Genomic DNA, 11,344 nt, shown 5'->3' on the forward strand with positions numbered 1-11,344 from the left:
ACATCTCAGACTCTACTTGCCTCAGTTAGGTTTTTAAACAGTACAATTAGAAAAAGACTGAAAAAGTAAGGTTAGCTTAGAAGGGTTGCAAGAAAAAGCTTCTTCTCTGGAACAGAAGTGCTTTGGAGAGATGAGTTCAAAGGGCCATAATGCATCACATCATGTTTGATGAAAACCAAACGAAGCAACCTCCTTATAACAACTATCAATCAGTGGTGGAGGTGTGATGTGATTTGGGCTTGTTTCGCAGCCATATGACCGGGGCATCTTGCAGTCATTTAGTCCAAAATGAACTCCTCTGTATACCAAAGCATTCTAGAGTCGAATATGAGATCATCTGTGTAAGAGCTAAAGATGGGGCAAGAAGATCAGAAGATGAGAAAAGAACAGCTGCAAATGTATAACAGAAAAGGGTGATGCATCAACCCAGCCAAAATTCACACCTCAGCTTCAATGAAATGTCATGTGGATTAAAACTGTTCTCTGCATATTCACCATTTAGGCAGATGAAAATTAGCTCGGCACATTAGCGGCTCACAGGCACATAATTTTGACAAACTAATAACAGAATATGAAAAATGATAGTGCCATCCATCCTAATATGTTAGGACATAATGAGTAAACATTCACTCATGGATTTAAAAAAAAAAAAAAAAAAAAAAAAAAAAAAAAATCACACCCAGGTGTCTGTCAAAGCAATCCTGTTTACATGTCCTTTATAACATCTTTTCCCTAATATTTTCCAGCAGTTCATTAATTTTTGTTTTTTGTTTTTTTAGCAGCTCTCCACGTGGGCGGTGTAGTACCAACCTGTAAAATGGGTCATTATTAGAGGAGGAATGCATCATACATTTTGTTTTTGCCAGTAACTAAGGACTTGTACCATCTACATGTGCTGAAAAATACAGCTGATGAAGTGCTAAGATGCTCCAAATAATAACAATATAACCTATTACCAATGCAGTGCAAGGGATAATTACCCACAGGCTTGTTGTTAAAGTGGACACCACGTCAAGACCACATACTATGTTTTTTTCCACCCAATACAATGGAAAAATAAGCATGATAAAAATAAAGTAGAATAATATTAAACATACTGAAACAGCAATTTGTATCATTTCATATACAATCTGCTATTTTTCTCAATGCAGACAAGAAGAGGAAGTAGACTGCCACAGTATCAGTAATATTCTAGGATATTTTACACTGGCTGAACTGCTTTCACACATGTGAAACATAAAATCACTTTAATTGAATGAAAATATTTTCACTTGACTGTCTTAGACTGAAAGCCCTGATTTCTACTCTCCTAGCAAACTACAAAAAAAATCATTAAAAAGTTACTGTCATTAGGCACACTCTGATTTGAATGGTTGCTTATTTGTTCCCCATGAGGAGATAATGGCAGATGGCACAATCAATGTGTCTGACAACTATGACCGAGAATCAAATGATCAATAATTCCCAATCAGTTAGGCAACAAGGATGACCCGATTACCCCCAAATCCTCATTAACATCCTATGGACCTTCTCAGAACCCGAGCGTCCAGGACTAAGGACACAATCGTAAATTTACAACTACATACGGTCCTAATTTTTCCCCTGGCTAATGCTAGAGTCACCATAGGGAAAACAGCTCGTCCTCTCTGTTGTGCCAAGATGGCGATAAAACAGCAATAATAAACAGCAGCACAGATCGAATCAGATTGATTGCAACATCTGTTTCATTTACAAATTATATGGCAATTCCAAAACGTTATCTGTCTGAGAGTGCCTACAGTCAGTTTGAATCAGACCGCAACGGTTTTGGAGACAGCTTGCGTCCCACCAGGCGACCTGCGATCAGATCGAAAGTGTTCGCCCAGAGCATGAGGGTGTTTCACGCTAAATCTCAGGGCAACCAGCTGATCACTGCAACTACTTGCAATCTGTCACCAAAAGTGATCAAATTCAGTGCCATCACCAGGCAACTGCTGATCTTCTCTAGTTACGAGGCTGCCGCCGTCCTATTTTTAGTCCAGTGTGACTGAAATGAAATGTCTCATCCATTAGAAACAGAGTTTGGATGCATGATGCCTGGACATCCCCTACACCGGAGCAACCCTGAAGGGAGAAACAGGATAAGCCTCAACTATCTAGGACGGTCGTGGTGGGAAAACAATCGTGGGTCTTTTACAAGGCGTTGAGCCCCTAGGAAAGCACTTTATGGCTGTATGTTGTCACATGCTGATTCAGTGTAGCATGAAGGCATCTCGCACCAACATATAGGAATAGCAGGCCGTTAGAGAAGATCCTTCAGGAGATTTGCTTTGTCTCTTAAAAAGAAGAAAACCTCTCCTTAGGACAGAAGGACAAGAAGTCAGAGAATAATTAAGAAAATGCTTTAGATATATCTATCACAGTGAAAGTCACATTATTGTTAAACTATATGACACTAGGAAAAAGCCAAATACACCTAGTACAAATAGCATCTGCACTAGAGTTGGATCTGTCACAAAAGAGGCTATTTGCCGTTGGCTAACAACATGAGGCCTTAGGGTAGCTATGAGCTACAAGGCACCCTGGGGGGGAAGTAGTCCTACAAATTGGAATAACATCCACCTTCAAGTCATCTGTCATTCAAAGAGCACAACTGAATGACATGAAGCAAGACAAAATTATAAACTGACAAGATAACGGAGACATATAGACGATTGCCAGTTTTGTGCAGCAAGCACAGAACCAGCTGTAAGAGTTAGCCACCCTGTTTAACGAACAATATCATACTTCAGGCTTTTCTCATGTACACACACAAACTTTTATGCTGGAGTATTTCTTAACTTTCTACTGCAATGTGTTGAAGTCCAGCTCACACAAAGGTGGAAAGGTGTTGCCAGGCAACTCTACACCTCAGGCAGTTCTCTTTATGTCCCCCTTTCCCCTTAGATCACACTTCCTTTGTCATCACCACAAAATAAAAGCACTTTAATGCTGGTTCAAAGTCTCAGAACATCTTAATACCTGTGAAGTGAAACATGAAAAGGGAGAAAATTTACATTAGAAATTGGGCCTGGATGGCAGTGATCCAGGGAAAGATGAGTGGAACAAGGGACTAAAGAACTGGACTGAAGAGAGATAAGAGAGCAATGAGAAGTGAAACGTCCAAGGCAGACTCTTTAAAAAAACAACAACAAAAAAACCCAAAAAACTAAATAGAGATCTGATCATTCTCATAACCATTTAGATCACATTTGGATTTCAAAATATTTAATTTACATTGTATACCAAGTGACCACTGGCCTCCTATTTAAGCTACAAAGTCATATCACATATTTTTGACAGACAAATGAAGAAATTTTGCAGAATAACTTAACACCAGCTCAGTCAGTATATTCCTCCGAAGCTCTTTGTGATACAGCAGGCACACTTTCATCCAAAGTTCCTAGAACCTTTTTATTCCCAGGAACTATTTAAAATAACTATAAGGTTGCCCTCAGACTGTCTCTGTCTCTCTCTGTGTCAGAGATGGAGGTCTGAGTGGAAGCCTAGCATCAAAATCTGACATGCTGAACATTTCTGTGAGGTTGTGCTGTTGGGTGCAAAGATGCACGCCTTTCCATTTATACTTTAAAAAAAAAACAAAAAAAAAACAACATAACAGCAAATATTGTTTTTATTTCTTTGTTTTTATCATTGCCACTTAAGCTCGCTCAGCTACTGCGGCTTGCTCCCAGCCTCTGTGTCTTGGCTGTTAAACCTGGCCTACGTGTCCAAGTTTGAATGGTGCATTTACAAAAGAATTGCAATTCTGACTTGACTCAAAGCCTCCTCTTTGCAAAGGGCACCTGATCAGAAGAAAGCTGGAGCTAAAGTAGTTTGGTTCAGGTACTGGATGAACTGAGAGGCTGCACAAAGTCTGAATATAAGAGAAGTAATGACTGTTTTTGAACTGTGAATCTCGTGAAGTTATGCTATGACATTGCCCACAGCAAAGAATGGAGTTATGTCAGCGACTCGATAGCTGCTACAGAAGCCAATGGGTGCTTTCTTGAGAACAGTTGAGCTTCTGTCAGCATCTTCTGCTGCAACTCTTGAGTAAACATGTTTCACATCCTGGTGGTGTTGGAGGAACTAGAGGCTCAATGAGCATTTTGCACAGCACCTGTAACTGTTTCTGCCAATCCCCGTGCACACAGCTGACAGACTGTGCACAAACAGAGGAAGTCATGTGGTCCCTTAACCTTTTCATCTAAAATGTCCATGATACCTCCACACCCGTGGCAATAGATGCAGGCATACAAAAGACAAAAAAAACCCCCAACAACCCCAAACCCACTTCAAACAAAAACGCAGCGTTGTCTTATTCTTATGTAACCACGCTGTCTCACTAAATCTACATTCTTATTTAGAGCAATGGCCCACAGGATGCAAATGTTGGGAAAGCACATTTGTGAGCACATTTATACACACGCAAATGTTCAGACACAAAATGACTCATAGGCACACTTTTCAAAGTTGTCACAGGCACAGTGAGTGTCTCTGGATTTTACCCATGGGGCCATCTGTTCTTGCATTAGTCAATTCGAGGAGACACATACTCAGGAATCATTAAGGATGCAATATGGCTCCCATGTTAATCACCAGCCTTCGTCATTTCCATTGAAAATTAGCCACTGGGCGACAGGGACGTGGGGACGGTTCGTTATTCACAATCTGTTCAAGAAAAACATGTTTTATGGGCCATTTTCAGAACAGGTGGAGAAAACTGCAAAGACTATGATATGAGGGAGCTTTTACAGGTTTTGCAGGAGAAATTATAATTAATTATCTCTTCTAATGCCAATATTCCTAAAGGTCCTAATATTACGTGTTTTCTGTTAGGGATTTGGAGAGTACCTGCCAATATAAATCAGCATTAATCAGTATTAAAGGTTAAATGCTGATTATTTTAGGTGACACTTAGGTGACATGATACATTTTTATTTGATGTCTCACATTTTATGCACTCGATGTTGTCTAAAAGCTGGGAAGGTGACCTGCAGCTCATTCTGTTATATATGAGCCTTGTATACAGTATATAGAAGCTCAGGTTGAGCAGATTGGAGACCAAGTTGGAGAGGCAAGGCTGAGATGGTTTGGGCACGTGTAGATGAGGGATAGTGGCTATACTGGACAAAAGATGCTGAATGTAGAGGCAGGAGTGAAGTAGTGATGGAGTGGATGCATGGTGTGACAGAGGAGGATGCTTGAGATAGGGTGAGACAGAGGGAGATAAGCCACTGTGGCGACGCTAAAGAAGAAGACGACGGCTCGTGTTTTTAAAACACAGAGATTTGCAATCTTCTGATCCTGCTGCGTAACACAGCCGCCACAGGCAATGACCTGACCTGTGTCACTACCCTTGTTAGCACTTTGAATTTTCCTCATTTCATGCCACAGGGAGCCTTCTTGATCCCGACCTTTTCCAAAAGTTGACCTTTTATTACCGACTTTGGCCCTTATGTTGCATCCCTTTGAAACTAGTTTCTCCCCTTAAGACTTTTCTGTTTTGGTGAGAATAATGTTATAAGACATAGTACTGCTACCACTGGGCTAATAATGTAAATATCTGAAGTACTACAGTGATTAGAGGCAACAATATATCATATATCAAGAAAACAGCCTTGTTTGGCATGCTTAAAAAGGTGACTTTGAAAACTGAGCTCAACTAAGCCTCACTCCCTTATCTAAAAGTGATTTATGTAATGCATATCAACAACACAGAGTGCTCTTATCTATAGTCTGCCCCAAATTTACTTAAAACACGCACAAAGAAATGCGACTCTGTAATGTGAGAGAACGGTAATAGCTCATGATGTACGAGCTGCGTTTCAGTCCGTTCTTCATTCAATCTGCTGATAAAACCTGAATACACAAAACAAATCAACGCAAACATCTAAATGCAAACACTGCCTTGTGGCATCGTGGAGTTTAATCCAAAATAAACCGTTTTAGCTGCAGGACCCTAATGATGAGTTAACTCTGGCAGAGATGAAGATGCACAGGGAAAAATAATGTTTCTTAAAATAACATCATTGCAAAGGATGTTGAAGAAGGAGTTAAGAAGGAAGCCCATAGAGGAGGTTCATGCATGTAGTGAAGGAGGCTGTGAAGAGGGTTGATGTGACAGAGGAGGATGGTAGATATGTGATGGAGGCAGTGGGACGGCTGTGGCGACCCATAAAGTGAACAGCAAAAAGAAGATGACAGTGTAATTATTTATATATTTATGCATGTTCTGTTCAAGCAAGTTAATTGTTTATTTAGCACTGTTGAAAAATATTCCATGTATAACATTCTTGTAATATAGAAAGATAATAAATAGTAGTAAATAGTAGTTATAATAATAATAATAAAAATATGACATGCCCTGAATATTTGCTCAAAATGCACACAGAAAAAAAAATGTCACAAAAGCATCAGTGAATCACTTGAATTCTTATGTTAATGTTAATGTTGGCCGATCAAAAGTGCTAGTTTGTTCTAGGATAAATAAACCTTTGACAAATTCGAACAAGTGACCCTGACGTGGTGAGAACAGAATATCACTTGACAGAAAACGCCAACAGCAAGAGAGACCTTTGTGCGAAGACGAGGCCTGAATACAAAATAGAGCAGATGATTGGCTTTCCCTGCTGCTGTCCCGAAACACAGCATTGTCATTCAGCCAGTGGCTCCGTCAAAGAGGATTAGATAATGACTGGCGTTCTGGCCCAGAGCAACTTTTCTGTGTTGTGGGTACACAGCTGTTCCTCTTTTACCAATATTTTTACATCCATTCAGTGTTTAGTCCAGCTCCGCTATTCAGAGTTACACAGTGCATGTATGCATGGCTGGACTAACAGAGCCCATATCTACGGGGAAGTTTAGATTCTTTCCTGACAAGATTCACTCTTATCTAACTACTTCACACATAGTGTAGCTGAGGAGGTCCATTTAATCTGAAGCACATAGTTTCTGTTAGAAAATTGAATTTGAAGCTCTGATCCAATCATCAGAATATCCTATTATATTGTGCATAGATACCAACTCGCCGTATGGTCAGTACTATGGAGACGGTGCATGATTTAATCAGGTGTGGGCACAGTATGCTTTAACTTATGAACTGGAACCATGTTTTTCTTGATTTCAAATTTGGAGCAATGTTTGTGTATGAGACACTCAACAGCAGATCTGGTGTCAGTCACATGCTGCTCATTAAATACATTCACCACGTGGAGGAGGTTCAGATATAGGAACTATCAGCTATGCTGGTCACACTACAGAAAACTGTAGTTGGAGACCACAGCGCGGTAATAATTTTGTAGATGTATTTTGACATATACAGTTCAAAATATTTGCAATTTCCCTCTCCCTCAAACACAGGGACCAGGTCTTTGACTACTCCCAGTCAGCTGCTGTGTTAAAAGGGACTTTGATGCATCAAGATGATAATAAAAGAACATTAAGACAGAGTCAGTCTATCAGTCAGTTATTAGTTTGTCATTGAATGGGTGCAAGTTGGCAATTATGTAGAAATCGTTGAAGATTAACTGTGATAAATTGTTGAAAATTGCAAATTTCTTGACATCTGCGTACACAGAAATTCACATAACTACTTAGATTCAGAGCTTTGAAAGAAAAATTCAGAAATTCCACCATGAATAGTTCAGTATTTACTGACAAGTTGTGCTCATTGGTTCAGACGGACTCAGACTGACTTTAACTTGTTGGCAATCTGTCTCTGTTTCCACTTCTGAGCAACCAGTTGGTCACAGCAACTACTGAAAAACTTAACCACAGATTTTTTTTTTCTCAGTTGCACGTAGGTTAGCATCCGATTTTTGCTCTAGAGTGAGTGAACCATTAGATGCCTCATGGAAGATGATCTTCAGTAGTTCCCTTAATTTGCAAGCTCCATAAAAAGCCCAGCAAATCTCTGTCATATTGTTAAAAAAAAAACAAAAAACATAACAAATATTAAATCTAACTGTTTAAACTTCTTAAATCGTTTAATGAGGATAACTGGATGAATGCAGATGGCAAAGGGAGCAGAACTCAGGAAAAAAGAAAGAAAAGAAAAATGCCAGATGCATGGAGCCAGGTCTTTAGATTAACATCTTCGGCTTATTGAGGCATTATATCCACAGGCAGCATATTCTTCCACTCACTCAGCCTATTGCTGTCGAGAGCTTATACGGAAGTCAGCTCTTTCCTGTTACCATCCCCACATACTGTGCTCATGCGAGGCTATATTGAGATTCATTCAGTCAAATGGGATAAAGTCAGCATTCAAAGCAGACGAGATTATGAAAAGGACTGTGTGCGTGTGTGCACGTGTGTGTATTTCATGCTCTCATATTTGGAAACAATGAGCTGTTCAGCACACCGAGTGTGTAATATGACAAAGCAAAAAAACAACATTGGGAAAAATAGAAGTGAGGGGAAAAAAAAAAAATAGTCCCGCAGGGTTTCCACGCATGCAGACTCCATCTTTTCTTCATTCACTGAGAGTATGTCAGTGTGTTCCACTGAGACTGCCCTGCCACAATCAAAAGCCCAGCATGACTGATCCCCAGGGTATTACACACAGTGCACTGCACGCACACGCACGCACACACACACACACACACACACACACACACACACACACGGGTGGCATGATTCTTTTAAATCTTTACTGTGATGTACGGATCAGAAAGGGTTATGGTAATACTTTTCTCTCTGCCCAATCATTTAAATATTCCCCCCCCCATTCATTTTTAGCAGTGCCATTAGACATGCTCCATCTATACATAGTGAGATTTTGACAAATGCATCTTCAGCTGGGGACGAGAGCTAATTCAAACCATAATTTACCCGACACTCGTGAAATATGTTCTAATCCGACATTTTTACTGGCATAATGCAATATCAGTGCTGCCTCAAATGACAGAAAATCACAGTCTAGCAGGCAACGCCACTTGGCTATACTTCTATATTTTAATTTTGTGTAATATCCTCTGATATCAAGCTGGAGACTTTACTCATTTTCTTAAGATATTAAATTTCCCTATCCTCATAAACTAAATAAATAATATTTAGACTGCAATTCTGTCTGAACTCAAAATGCTTAAGGAAGCTCCATACAATGTTTCAGCTTTAGATCACATTAGATAAGGACTGCACTTAATTTAGAAAGGAATTCATTTGATGGATTTCAGCTTTAACTGCAGATAAGTGGTATAAAAACAAACCACTTAGGAACAAAGAAAGTTCACATAAGTTCCCTTGGCTTTAATCTTTAGACCCCACCAGCTGTAATCTGGTCTGCCTGGTTCACTTCACAATATGAGTGAGGCCCACAGTGCACTGAGAAAAGAAACAGTTTGGGTGAAGAATTTAAATAGATCAACATCTCCATCTAGTGGTTTGATGGAGCATTTTTTTTAGTTTGTTTGTTTCTACAGCAGCACAAATCCAGTGACAAATTAACCCAGTAATAATATTACTCTTTTTGGGCACAGGGTTTATCAGGTTTACAAGTAACAGTTCTTCTCATGTATTTTCACCTGCAGTGTTAGATTTAGTGAACATCCCTGACTCCTTTTCTTTTCATTTCATCTGCAACAATTTTAAATCCACAGTACAACTGTAAAAATTGGCAGAAAACACAGAAAAACAACAAACGCCAAAAAGTTATCTGCATTGTATTTTTTTAAAAGGAAGAAACAGAGAGCAACATTTCTTTTAAAAAGGTAAGAAAGTACTTTTATTTGTAATTTCCCCTGGAATATAGTAACCAGTCAGAGATAGTTTAACAGTTATGCTGGTCTTTAGTGGAGGAGCTTCATCAATAACCCACATCTCTTTGTTTCTAGCAGCCTGGGCCAAAAGTAATTTTTTTCTTCCTAATTTCCTTACATGAATCTCCCCCCAAAAAAAAGAAGAAAAAAAAGAAGAAGCTAAAGATAACACAGTTTGACAGATATAAAATAGTATTATTACACCACCAGTGTGATTCGCAAACAGCTATTAGCTTAAAAAATTGGCATATCTCAGCATGGTGCGCAGTATGTCTTGGGGGGAAAAAAACGGACAAGTGGAGGACAAAAGAAGAAGTGTCAGGCCATCTACAGCGGATGATCAGTATCTAAAAGCCATGTCCTTTAGAAACAAGGAAACAAATCCAGCAAAGACCTGAAACGGGGCCTGAGAGATGTAACTGGACCTTCAGCTGATCCATCTACTGTTCACTGAAGCCTCATCTGAAATGGCCTCAGTGTCTCACTGTCAAGAAGCCATTTTTATACAAGGGAAAATATAAAGAGGAGAATCAACACTTTTGCACAGTAATGTCCTTCAGTGTGGCTTTGAAGGTGTCTCTTCTGCAGAAGTGAAGTTTCTCTCAGTCTGAAATCTCACAGTCTTTCCTGTAAAGGGTTGAAGTGATTGTCTTCTTTGAGACTACAATTTGAGATATGGTTAAGTCATTCACTGGTGTCTCTGGAATTGTTCTGAGGTCTTTACTCACGTCTGTCACCACTTTCCACTTTCCAGAGACTTTGAAATCTTTTACTTCCAACCTCTGCCAGGCTTGTTCTGTACTGTGTGGCTCTCTTTGAATGTCTTGATGAAACTTATCACTCCAGTTCTTGACACTCAGAAACAGTAAGATAACTTTGCACATCAATCTCCTGCTTTGATTCGTTTTCTCAAGTCTAAACTGACTTCTTTTCTTTTTGGCACGATGCAAATTAAAAGGTAACCCTCAGTTTTAACTTGATTTTATAAGATTACAAAGTTAAAGCACATCATTCGTGCCAAGGCCCAATAAAAAAAACATCTGTTTTTCATGAGTCATTTTTGTTTTTTTCTGAAATAATTCTGTCATGGTGTGCAAATAGAAGTCATTTATGCTTTCTAAAGAAAGTCTGTTAAGAAATGCCATTTTGAAAATCCCTTGCTATGTTATAAAAGCACTTTTTGACAAAAAAAAATTCATAGGAGGCTAATAATTTTGTCCTCATCTGTAATTCCATTAATTACCTTTAGATGTAGTTAAATGTAAAAAAAAAAAAAAAAAAAAAAAAAAAAAGATAGCACATGTAGCTGTGCTGTAATATTAAATCAACTCCACTAATCAGCTACTGTACCTTAAACAGCAGGTTAAAAAGCACTCCATATTTCTCACACCACCTTTGAGAATTCCCCTATTCCCTGTTGAGGGCAGTATAGATTAGGTAATGTTTGTCTCTTCAGTGACACCAACAGCAAAGCTACTCTTTCATCTCCGTCACTTCTTTTACACTGCAGCATATTTTCAGAGTAATCACAGCTCTTTTGTGTCAGCTGTTAAAATACGACA

Source organism: Pelmatolapia mariae, linkage group LG22, assembly GCF_036321145.2.
Source record: "Pelmatolapia mariae isolate MD_Pm_ZW linkage group LG22, Pm_UMD_F_2, whole genome shotgun sequence".
Taxonomy (NCBI): Eukaryota; Metazoa; Chordata; class Actinopteri; order Cichliformes; family Cichlidae; genus Pelmatolapia; species Pelmatolapia mariae.